Source organism: Alexandromys fortis, unplaced genomic scaffold (assembly GCF_014885135.2).
Source record: "Alexandromys fortis isolate MF-2015 unplaced genomic scaffold, M_Fortis_MF-2015_v1.1 scaffold_9, whole genome shotgun sequence".
NCBI lineage: Eukaryota > Metazoa > Chordata > Mammalia > Rodentia > Cricetidae > Alexandromys > Alexandromys fortis.
Genome location: NW_026067892.1, coordinates 9282097 through 9295432, shown reverse-complemented (window position 1 = coordinate 9295432; position 13336 = coordinate 9282097). Strand labels below are relative to the sequence as shown.

The window sequence follows — 13336 nt, the reverse complement described above, 5'->3', positions numbered from 1 at the left end:
GAGGGAACAGGAAGAGAGAAGGAGGGGGAAACTGTGGTTGGGATAGAAAACAAATTTTAAAATTAATAAAAAAGAAAGGGTTAAACTGGCATCCATTTGAGGATATTATTTTATAACTTTGACCAAGAGAAAAGATAAAGGAAGTACAATTGAGTGCTGGGCTTGATAGAACATGCTTGTAAACTCAGTGTACCTCCAGATCTCTGCTTCTTCAGTTTCTGCCTTGAAATTCTGCCTGGCCTCCCTCGATGGTCCTCTGTAACTTTAAGCTAAAATAAGTACCTCTCCTGCCAAGTTGATGCTGGCCAGTGTTTTACTAGTAACAGAGAGTCAGACCAGAAACTATGTAATACCATTAATGACAAGACCTGCAATTGGCAGCTAGTTTCCCTGCAGTTTATTTGATTATTGGGCTGTTTTCAATACCCAATATGCTGGATTTCTCTTAAGATTGTGAAGGATGGATTCTAATTTCTGCTTTATAGTATAATGATAGAAAATGTAACAGATTGTGGTCATTATAAAATGGAATAGATTATAATTGTTATAAAAACCAATTTCAGAACATGGCTCTCATTTCTCCCACTTTATCCTCTTTTTATATGCTGTTTATTTGTTTTGAGAAAGAATTTCATTCTGTAGGCCAGGACATCTTGGAAGTCATATTAATGTCAGTTAGCCTCAAATGTGTGAGCCTACTACCCCAGTCTCTTCAGTGTAGGAGGATTATAGGTCTGTGCTTTCATATCTGGCTTCCTCACAGACGTCCTAATGAACCACAATGTCTAAAACAGGATATAGAAAATGGTTAAGGCTGAAAGTGCGTTTGCTGAACTGAGACAATAAAGTGCAGAGAGAAGCAAAAGAAAATATTCTGCATGTATCTATTGGTTGGGTTTCATCTTCAGTGGAGCTCACATCAAGGGCTCTAGTGTCATAGTCTACACTGAAGTCAGGGGAAGGTTAGAGACCTTTCTCATTTTACTTTGTTTTTGAGGAAGTTCCTCACTTTGTAGCACAGACTGACTTTGACGTTGCAATTATCCTCCTGCCTCAGCCTCTAGACTGCTGGAGTTACAGGCATGAACAACCATGCCTAGCTTGTTTCTTCATCTTTCTCTCATCACACTTTTCCATAGAAGTATCATAGAGTCAAGGACAAATAAATTTATATTTGATCTTATTATATAGATTTTTTTCAGCCTGAGATATGTCATATCATCATACCATTGAACTTAGGCTAGATTAAATGAGGAATAGCATATATTTATAATTCATGAAAATCAATATCAGTTTGTGATATGAATATTGAAGTTGTAATGAGTTATACTTTTCTTTCTGTTTTTTGTAGATAGATATGAAATTCTGATGGATCTATTTTTTAATGGTTCATACTTACATTAACGGACGGAGGATACTTCTCTTGCTTTTTCTAAACCCTAAGATTTAGATTTAAAATTTTAAATTAATATATTTTAAAATATAATAACATTGGATATGATTCAAAGACAAACATGCAGTAATTTTCAAATCTCAAATTAAAAGAAGAGATACAAAGCCCAAGGGGCAATGCTCTCTGGTTCCACTTCGCTTTTATCTTTAATTTTCAAGTGTGAAATTACTTCCTTGACATATATTGAATTCAATAAAGGCAATATACTGAGGACCTTGATGTCTTGTTAAAAGAAGGAGAACAATGTTATAATAAGAACCAGGCTACACATTTTCTCCAAAAAGGTAGCTGTTTCAGGTGCTGTAGTAGTGGCGATGTTGCATGAGGTAGAACACAATGAGAGTAAATAGCCTGGTGTTACCACTGTGCACCCTGGCTAGACAACTGCTGTGTTATTGGTGATGTGGGATACTCCACTCAGTCTTCTGGCTTGTTAACTCTGTTTAAATAACTGTTGCAAATGGCCTTGAGTCCTGATCCCAAGGTTTATGTAGAAATGATTTTGTTCAACACCTACATTTTGTCCTGTTTCTATTTTTCTTATTTTATTTTTGCAGTCACAATGACAAACTCAACCTCTATTGGCAAATACTATAAGGGGTAACAAAGCTTCTGTTCCAGCTCATAAACGTGGGGAGTTGGAATGGATGGGGATTCGGTGCCCATTTGTAAATCGGAGAACACACACAAACTAGTTTCAACCCACAATATAAACATTGAGTAGGGCTTTGCTCTTAACACTCATCATGACTGGCATTCCACTCTCAAAGGAGCCATGGTTCTGTGATTTTTTTGTTTGTTTGTTTGGTTGGTTGGTTTATGGATTTTGGTTTGTGTGTCTGTCTGTGTGTGTATGTGATGGAATGACTTCCCACACAAGACTTACTGCCATATTCATTGTACTCTGGTGATGTCACTTGCTTTCACTCTCCTTCCATCTTATTCTTACCACCCACCAAGCTTTTGGTGAAATACACTCTGCTTCTTTTTCATTTAAATAAGTGAACAGCAATAAATACTCAGATATCTGCCCAGGTAAGACTGATAAGAGATAAAAGTAACATTTCTTGGCTGGACCACGTTTGTGTGTGTGTGCGTGTGTGTGTGTGTGTGTGTGTGTGTGTGTGTGTATTCAATGCAAGTTTCTCAAATGAACAAACGAAGCTGTAACTTAAGGAAATGGAGCAACATTCCCAACATCACTTACTCAGTGGAAAATGCATCACACTCACATGTGTAGGGTCTTCAAACCCATGATCTCTCCTTGTTATTCTGATAATAAATATCTAGACACATTAGACAAAGCACAGATATTCAGAGACCTTATACATCCAAAGCAGAAGGTAACCATGATAGGTAAGGTGTTCTGCTTTCACTGTGTGTTGGGTGGTTTTTGTCAGCTCAACCCTAGTGTAGACAAACCTGTGAAGAGGAAACTGTAACTGAGGCATGCTCTACACAATTGGCCTGTGGAAAATATGTGGAGTATTGCTTTGATTATTAATTGGCAGGGTGGACAGCCTACGGGAGTTTAGGATGGTGCCTCACCCACACAGGCGGTCCTGAGTTGTGTAAAAGAGCAAAGAAAGGACCCCAATGGCGAACAAGCCAGCAATCACCCTTCATCCACAGCTCTGCTTCAGTTCCTGATTCCTGGTTCCTGATTTGAGTTCCTGCCCTAACTTTCATCAGTGATGCAGTTTACCTGAATTGTAAGCGAAAATTAACCTTGCCCTCCCCAAGATGCTTTTGATAAATCTTTATCACCACAATAGAAACCCTAACAAAAACAGCACGGACACCCTGGACTGAAATTCACTGCCTCCTTTGGCAAGACCATCAGCCCATCTGGTCCGAAGTAATTCTGTTTTATTTGCTTGAAATATGTGAACAAAAAACCCACATGTACATCCATCTCTTTTATGTTTAATGAAATTATGAACTATTTGAGGCGAATTAAGTTTAGCCACTCAGTACCAAGTTAGAAGGCATAACTAATTACCACGCTATAGTTGACAGAAGAAGTTTTTAGTAACTTGCTCCCATTATATTGAACCATCATCAGTTGACTGTGTGACTATGATTCTAACAACTGGATGGAGAATATTTACTAATATGACTAAAAATTTTGAAATTAGATTGTATCACCAGGAACATTTGGTAAATGTTATTAGTAATTATATGAAGATTTTCACACATGTCATTATGAAATCATGACTGATGAGAGAAAACTAATTCCTTTTAATGTTAATTATTTTCTAAGTATGTTTTAGGCAATTTATTCCAGAAAATTTTGATAGTAAGTGATGGAAATATTTCCCTGTTGGTCAAACTAGTGTTTGTCTCCTGCCTTCACTAGGCCAAAATTTTGAATCTGCAAGTGACAGTGGGCCACGGCCTGAGCACAGAGGAAAGATCCAGGACTCTCAAGTCTTGGGGCTAACACCCTCTACTATCCTTCTACAGGACACATGATGAATATCAGTCTCTATTGAGCCACCATGGTTCTGGTGGGGTGCCTCAGTGACTCACAGATAGAAGTTGACAGTTCTCTCTGACACGTCAAGCACCCAGATTCAGACAAGAGGATCCTTCTCACACTGAGAGAGCATGGGGTGCTTTTTAAAGGAGGATTCTGACTTAAAGGAGGAGTCTGACTTAGATTTGAGGCTCCTTTCCTAATCAGTGTAAGAAGCTTATAAACATGGGGAAACAATCCCAAAGGAGGCCAGCATCTGATCTCGGAAGACTGCTGTGGCCCGCCTTTATCCTCATCCCATCAGGGTCAGGAGGAGACGCACACAGTCTGGGACTCTTGCTCTGCTTCCCCAGTTCCTCTGCTGATTGCTATGCCTCCCACAATAGCTCAACTGGAGTTGAAGGCATTCGCCTGAGATTCACCTGAGGTCTTGCTTCTTTGAGGAGGAAGCAGTTGGACAGTAGAGAAATTTTATAGATTGGGTGTTGATTACTTAGGCTGTGTACTTAAATGCTACAAGTAGACACAATCTACAATGTCAGTACTCACAGAATGCTAACCTTGCATGCAATTCACCACTGGGTTTATAGAGTCAAAGGCTCAATGATCCAGCAGTAGATATCAAATTCAGGTATATATTTTCATAATTTCTCAATCAACTGGAGAGTTATGTGATTTTCTTAATTCCTTAATTACATGATGAAAGTCAGGTAGGTTAATTTCATTTTCATGATATTGAAATGTATTTGAAAAATCTTTATCATATTGGGAGTGAGGTACAATGTCTTTAGGTTAATTTGATTTAATTTTTAATTGAATTAAACTTTAGGATATGCTCCACATCATATAAAATATTGAAACTGATACTAAATACGTACTATGATTCTCTCTGTTGCTATCTGTGAATCTTTGCTAGAAACAAATCAGGACCTATTCTCCTGATTCATTTGTGGTTTTAGAAGAGGTAGCAATGTTTTCATGTCAAGGGTGATGCAGAAGAAATCAATGGAGTGCAAATTGTCAAATATTTTGGTGTAGGATATAACCACCTTGGTCCTTGGAGAATTGCAATTAGTTTAATTTACATCACTAATTTAGTCAGTGTCCCTCCTTAAAAACTAAAATGTTTATGTCTCTGTCCATTCAGTATCTCAAGTTCCTTCCACTTCCCACTACTGTCACTCCCTAGTATATATAGAGGTTATCCTACATGTGCAAGCTTTAAAAAATTATTTACCAATATATTCTAGATGCCCTAACAAAGTATGCCCTAACAAAGTATATATATATAGTTTTTATCCCCTCTTGTAAAAAAAATCGCATCTTTGTCACACACTCTTCTCCCTAGGTCAGGGTTAAAAGTAAAGAGGGAGAAGAAAGTTTGTAAGGCCCAGAGCCGAAGACAACAAGGTATCTGTTTTCTAGACTCAACAGCACAGTTGTACAAATATAGCAACAGGGGCTATGACAGTAGGCACAAGACCTTCTCAGGCTCAAGCGAGATGAAATCCCAGCATGGAGGTCATGGTGTACCAGCCCTCATGGAGGAGCCTGTCAGCAGAAGGAAAGTGAGCTTCCTTTAAAGGTTTGACCTCTGGTAGGTTACATCCTCTAGTAAATGTACACACCGAAGAATATATGGGCAACAGTAATGGAACTCAATGGATTTATGAGAACTCAAGTCAAAGTTGGGTGGGCTTAGCATGGGAGCTGGATCTCGGAGGAGATGGCAGTCCTAAATATGATAAACATAGAATGTATGAAATTTTCAAAATGTCAATAAAAAAATCTTGTATTGAAATTTTTAAGAAATTATAAAGTTTGTGTATTTTAATTAAATATATAGCTGGAAGGTGTGGCAATTTTGGTTTCTTTTTTGGTTTAAAGCTCTACAAAGGTACAAATAGAAGGCTAATAAATCATTTTTAATTGGGACCTAGTTGGGTATACAACTGCAATTCCAGCCCTTTGAAGGCAGAGCCAAGATGAGTTCAAGTTCATGTTGAACCCAGTGACAGAAAATTATCTCCAAAACGTGTTTTTAATCATGAAGTATAACTACCACCTCTCCCATGGTGAATGTGTGAAATTAGAAGTCCATTCTTGTCACCATTGATAGTTAAGGAGGAAATCAAACTCCAATGGATCACAGATGAACATTTGTTGTGTATTCCTGTAGTGAGTAAAAACTGTGTAGAGCAATAAGTGTATAAAAATCCAAATATCTTATGGGAAATGACTTGTGCATCAGAATTTAGCATCATCTCAATGTGTCAGGATACAGCTCTCTTCCACTTTAGATTCAGGTCATTCCACAAGTAAGTATTATGAGCTCACAAGCAGACTATTTGTCGGAGCTTGCCTGGCTGAGTTTCTCCCATGGAATAATTTCTTGAATGGCAATGGTACTTTCAATGACAGAACTCATCCGTGTCTTGTACTAAATGTGCTACATGTCCTTCAGGAGACCCTCTTCTGCCCCCAAACACAGGCTCAGTCCCCACACACCCTTCTACCTCTGTGATGACCTGGCTGCATCTCTTCTCACTTCAGTTTGAGTGACTTTACTTTCACATTAGCATCTGCAAATTGACCTGGACCCAACTGTTTAAACTCATTTTTATATTCTTTTTCAAAAGCCACGATTCTACTGAAGCTGTAATTAGGTATACGGTGCGAATGAGCATTGAGCACAATTTGTTCTGTATAAATGGAGGGCCCTACATACATGTTGATGATAAATGAGAGATGGAGCATGACGCTGAAATAACTATCAAAAGCACAGAGTGTGCAGGACGGATGCTGGAAATTTGACCTCTTAACAATATTATCTCACCTGCTTTGTTTCAAAGGCAAAGAAGCAAATTTTATGTTTTTGAATATTTGAATCAGAGGGTGGAGAAGTAGCTCAGTGGTTAAGAGCAGGTGCTACTCATGGAGAGAGCATGAGTGAGGTTCCCAGCACCCAACTCAAGCATCTCACAACTGCTTGTAACTCCAGCTCCAGGAGATGTGATATCTCTGGCCCCTGCACTCATGTGCACATACGTATAACTAAAAATATATGAAATAATGAAATTAACATAAAATAATCAACAAATCATTTATTTGACTCAAAAAGTATTTCTACCTTTTTTTTCAAAATGATAGCAGTCTGAAAAACATCACCCTTATATTTTTTAACAAACTATACTATGTGAATTTGTACAAATACGTACTTTTTTCTGAATGTCACTTTATTACTCGGGTATGGCTAATATATTACTCAGGTATCCATATTGCTTATTCTAATAAAATATCTAGTTCAACAAATCAAACCATGGTCCATCATTTCTAAGCTTTCTGTAAAATTTGAAGGATTTCAAATTTTAAATAGAATCAGTTTCTGGACCTATAAGCAACTGATAACAAAACTAAGTGAATATGCCATTTAAACATATGCAACACCATTCAATCTCTCTCTCTTCTCTCTGTGTGTGTCTGTGTGTCCCTATGTATGTCTCTCTCTCTCTCTCTCTCTCTCTCTCTCTCTCTCTCTCTCTCTCTCTCTTTCTCTCTCTCTCAAATACATACACACACACTGAGTTTTGTATCTGATAACTTGTAGAGAAAAAAAACAGCCCCAGAATTTATAAAGAAATATTTAAGAGTCAGCAATTAATTTCCTATTACTTTATATTTTTCGCGTTTGCAAACGTCATGAACTTAGTGGTTTCTTTTGTTTACAGGGACTTGCACTGCCATGCTCTGAATGCACCCTTCAAGCTCTACGAACAAGGTAAAGTCAGCTTTAATTTACATTTAGGTAAAAATTTCAAACTTCATTGGTTTCAAAATTGAAGTTATATCTGTCTTTTGTATTCTGTCAAATATTGGTGGTTGTTCTCTGATTATAACACTGAAAACACAGTTAAGATCTGTGTCTGCTTCTGTTGTTCTTCTTGATATAAACTTTGTGAAGAAAAGTTAAATGCTTACAACAATGACTTTCTAGGGAAATGCCATATATCAACTGTGATGTAGGGGTTGATTGATCACCAGTCTATTTGTTATCTACCAGCTGAATATCATTTATCATCATCAATAATCATCTATGTATTTATGATCTATCTGTGTATCTATTCACCTGTCATTTGAGTATCATCTTTCTATTTATATATCATTCATCATTTATTTATCTTGTGTATATCATTCCTCTATCACATCTCTATCATCTATCAATCATGTATCTATTTATCCATCATTTATCATTGTCTCTCTGTAAAATCTATCCCTCCAACAATATTATTTATCTTAAAACATCTAAACATCTATTATCTATACATCTATCATCTGCCATAATTTCTCTATCATGGATGCATTTACCTAGTATTTATATGTCTATCTACATTTATTCAAAAAAAATCAGTCCAAAATCATGGTGCTTCGTGTGTGGAGTTTAAAAATATGTCTCTTACAGAAATCTTTAATAAATGAATAAAAAATTAGATTAAAAAATAAATAAAACTATGTCTCTTATATCTTTAAAGGTCTTAATTCTCAATGTTTAACTTTTACCTAAATTGGAAAAATATTGACCTTTACGAAATGAATTTGGATATTCCCTGACTATATGCTAATGATATAGTTGTTTTATATTTCCGTACATCATAGTTAGGAAAGCTTTAAGATGAAACATTTTACTGCATGCATCTGCTCGTCTGTGCTTTCTTCCATATCTGAAAAGACTCATTCCAACACAGTTCTCTCGGGTTTCTGCTTGAGCGCTTGTAAAAAGGGAAGAAAGAGAAAGAGCAGGTCCAAAATGCCACCCTTCAGGTCTTAGTATTCAGAAGCACTGAAAGAGAGGACGGCTCAGAATAGGTCTTCCTGAAGTGATGGGTTTTGTTATAAATGAGATTGGATCCTTGCAGTGGAGCTTCCCTTTTGCATGGGAAGCTGATTGCTTCTTACGCTAAGTAAACCAAGGAAGGAGCACCGGAGCTCGGTATTTCAGTCATGCTTTTTTGAGTTAGTTTGCATTAGAACTTTCAAAGAAGTAGACATCTGGGCAGGAGAATTTGGAATCTTTTCAAGTTTGGGGTTCTCAGTTGTTTCTCTTGTGTTCGCCTGTGGATTTGGAGAAGGTATGAAATTAGATGTGAATGCTTTACTATTACATCCCAAATAAGTATAGACAAGCTAACTTCGGAGTTAAGGGGGAAAAAAACTCCTTTGTGCTTTTGTTTTGTTATTTTAAAAATAATGTTCTGTGTTCTTATCTATCTTGGGCTTTATCCATCAGCAATGCTACATATGGTTTTACAAAGTAAATAGGTATAATTATTAAAAAAGTCACTCGACTAAGTTAATTTAATTTCTTGTGATATTTTCTTCAAAATAATAAAAGCTAAATATTCTCTTTATCCTTGAGTTAATGAATGGCAAAAAAGAACAAAATTAAATTAAAACACATACACATACACAAAAGAACTATAAAACAGAAGGTAACCAATAATTCCTGAGCATGAAAGGAATGCATAGAGGAATGCCTATTCATTTCAGGTCATCATTTATAAAAAAAAAAATAAAATATACCAGTGGTGAGGTCACTCAGATGTTGAACTTGTCCCCAGCCTTTTAGGTCATTGCTAGAGTATCAAAAGAAGATCACTTGACAGTCTGCCCAGGGCTCACTGCCCAACCTTTATAATCTTCCAGCTGTGTACTCAAATGCTTGCCAGTTCCCCTGGCCAGAATAATGGTAGTGAATTGGGGAAACCACAGATGTGTATTGAAGGAATAAACCTATGATTTCTGAATGCTCAGCACTGAGTACAGACTTTAGGAGAATGTGAACACACACAAGCCGAGGACTCAGTCTCTGCCTTTGCTCTACCTTATCAGGACAGAATAGAAAGGCCTCTGCCTACTTTTACTGTTCCTTCTAATAATCAGCCCTCCTGTATCTATTTTTATGTATGTCCCATATTTAAAAGATAAAGGGATGCAATTCTGTTTTCTTATCTGCATATTTATTCTTGATTCTGCTGTCAAGGCGATGAATATGTATAGATAAGCCGTTGCAAGATAGTTTGAGAATGATTGAGACAAGAAAATGCCTAGCATTCTCGGTAGCCAGTAAATACAAAAGAAATCTTTTGGTTGCATTTGGTATTCTGTTCTTTTAATCAGTGCCTGTAAGAGAGACTTTCAGAACTTTTGAGAATACCCCAAATTTCTTACTTCTTACCAACAAGCCCAAAGGACATTAGCCATACTCCAAAGCTTCCTGTGCTGGCTGTCTTAATTTCTATGAAATTTTTAAATAGTATCTCACTATTATTTATTTATTATTTGTTATTATTTATTATAGTCTGCCCTCATTTAGGTGTGATTTTTTTTTATTTTCTCTATGGAATTTTGTTTCTAGTTGTCCATTCCTTGTCTGGGCTTTACCACATAAAATAAGCTCACTAATTCATTGTTTTTATTATGTTCTGCAACACAAATGATTTAGGGGCAGTTATGTAAATCACAGAATATTTTGTTTTTTTTTTTTTCCTTTTTCTTCAGGTCAATCTAAAATACCTCTTGATTTAGTATTTTAGTTTATGCTTTGTTATATCTTTACCCTTGAGTCTGGCTCGCATATATTACCTTTCACTTACTGTGTTCATAAAGTTGACTTCTGTGTTCAGATCTATCTACATTAACCATCCATCTTGTTAGGCTTGGAAGGGGTCTGCCATGTGAAGCCTTCTCCTCAAGACAGCACAGCCACCTGAAATCTCTCCTACCCTTGTCATATAAGTCCCATAATGCCCCACGGTTATGAATTTCTTATCAATACCTACTTTGTGACGGCCCTTTACTTTCTGCTATCAATGTGTTGTATTAGCACACCTCTCTTGCTGGTATGTCAACTTTCGGGAAAGAGCAACCACATCTCTGTGAAAGAAACACAAAAACACACCTAATCCAAATGTGAATGCTACATGCTCCTCTGAGATAGCTGCCAAAGCCATGTTATACTAGAGGGATACTGTGTGTATGGTAAGCTAAGGCATTTGGTGTGGTACAAGTGTTTTCCTGGATCAAAATATAGGGATGTCAGGAGAAGTTAATCTGTGGCAGGCAACAACCGAAACACCAACATATGCTTTGCAAACACTTTGTTTCTCCATGAAATCCCATATTGGAAGTTACATATAAGACTCTTGATGTCTCCATGTCTTACTATCATATTTTGGCATTTTAAATGTGGATTATTGCATTTTATATTTTTGAGATGTTTACCTATCATTTTATATAATAAAAGGAATACTGCCTACTAAAATGTATAACATGTTAGTCCAGCTCAATCCTTAATCATAATCTTTATTAATTAACTTTATTTCTATTAATATTTTGTGCCTTCAAACAGAAATGCATGCATGCTTTCTCTGTCTCTTACACACACGTGCACATACACATGCACACACACGTGCACACACACGTGCACACACATGCACACACACATGCACACACACAGAGTCGACTTACATGGCTCAAATTCAAGTCACTGAATGTCTTAAGTCATTGCTCTGAATACTAGGAGAGAATCAAGGTGTAGTTGTTTCCAACAAACTATGAGTCAATGATAATTGCATTATAGTTAAAAGACTTCACTGCAAGATGAAATAATTAGTTGATTCTATTATAATCAGTGGCTGTTAATTTTTTTCTCTTATTGCATGTTATGACACAATTTCTAATTTTTTATGAAATTTCGGTACTTTTCTGTCTTCATATGGATGACTTAGGAAAAATGTGCTTTATTTTCCATGTCTATGGCCAGTCAATACTTTTTTAGGGTAATTGCATGTAATGTATTTCTTAGGATGAGATTTTTTAAAAAATATTTATTTATTTTACATCTCAGGGGCCGTTTCTTCTCCCCCCTCCTCTCCCTGTGCCTCACCCTTCCTCCTCTCCATCCCCCACATCTTCTCCTCCTCCAACTCTATTCAGAGAAGTAGACTTCCATGACTATCAACAAAACTCGGCATATCTAGTTGCAGTAAGAAATAAAAACCTCCCCTTGTATTAAGACTGGGTAAGGCATCATGAGGAATAGGGTCCTAAGAGCCAGTATAAGAGTCCGAGACATTCCTTGCTCCTACTTTTAGGAGTCCCACAAGAAGGCCAAGCCACACAACCATCACATATGCAAAGTGCCTAGGTCAGTCCCACAAAGGCTCCACTGACCCCCTGCATCCCTGCGGATGCCTGGCTGATGTACTCCAGGGTTTAATGATGTAGACTGTTTGGAACTGATCTAATTTAAATGTTTTTTCCCTTCCTACCTTCTGTGTTTCTTTGCCATTAACATTTAAAATTTCAGGAGGAGATGGCTTTCATAACGCTTCTCATTGAGTTTCTCTGAAAATTCAATTTTTAAAACGTGATTTTTAAATGAGGGAACTATTCTTTCATAATTAACTTTTTGTTTTCATTCTCAGCTTGTAACCTTTCCCTTTATATTTCCCTCATCTACAGGAGGAATGTTCTAGATCTATTTCTTTTCAGAGAAATGTTTTTTTTTTCTTTGTTTGCTGCTTTGTTCTCTTCCCCTTTCTTTTTATTTCTGGACAATGTGCTGTGCAGTCTTTTGTTTACTGTATGCTGTGCACACCCTTCCAATGCCATTTCCTGGGACTTTGAATTCTCCCATGTTTCCTTTCTGAAAGTACTATCTGTTATGAAGGCACATATTCTTACAATTAGATCCCACTAACTTGTTGCCAAAATTAAAGTTTAAAACTTCAGAGAATATTAATACATGTATGTATATAATACATATATGAATACATATATAGAGAACATATATATCAAACCAACATTATCTGTTGTCATTCGGAGAGCTTGCATTATTATAAAAACTTATTGAATTTTATATTTTATATAACATGTGTGCTTTGCTACTATTTTGATTTTAGCTGCCTACCTGGATATTTTGCACAGTAATGCACCTTATAGTTCTTGAATATTTCTGGGGTGCTACTCTTACCACACTGTTTAAATGTGTTCAGTGGTGAAATGGTTTATCTCTTGTATTCATTTAAAGCTTGTATCATGTTTCAAGCTCGTTTGCCCATAGGCGATGAAGTTATAATTTTGAAATTCTTCACTAAAATAGATTAATTATAATTAATATTTAAATTTTCAAAGTGAGCTCTTACTGCCAAGCCTGGGGTCTGACTTCAATGCTGAGTGTAGTGTTGAATATATGGGCTTTTCTTTGATTCTGTGTAAAAAAAAATAGTTTTAGAAAAGGAACATTTCCATTTTAATCAGTCATTTAATAAGGTAAAGACTTAAAAGCTGTATGACATTTGCACGACGACCCTCCCTTGAAGATGCTGAATGCTTTGGACCTGGAG

At 36.5% G+C, this 13336-nt stretch overlaps 1 protein-coding gene across 1 annotated transcript in view; it reads left to right on the top strand.

Moving 5' to 3' along the window:
- The window catches only part of Pcdh15 (protocadherin related 15), an 864688-nt gene that overhangs the window by 155625 nt on the left and 695727 nt on the right, over positions 1 to 13336 (top strand). The window contains exon 3 of the mRNA XM_050142799.1: positions 7661 to 7710. The gene's annotated coding sequence lies outside the window, so the exon portion shown is untranslated. The remainder of the gene's footprint in view (positions 1 to 7660; positions 7711 to 13336) is intronic.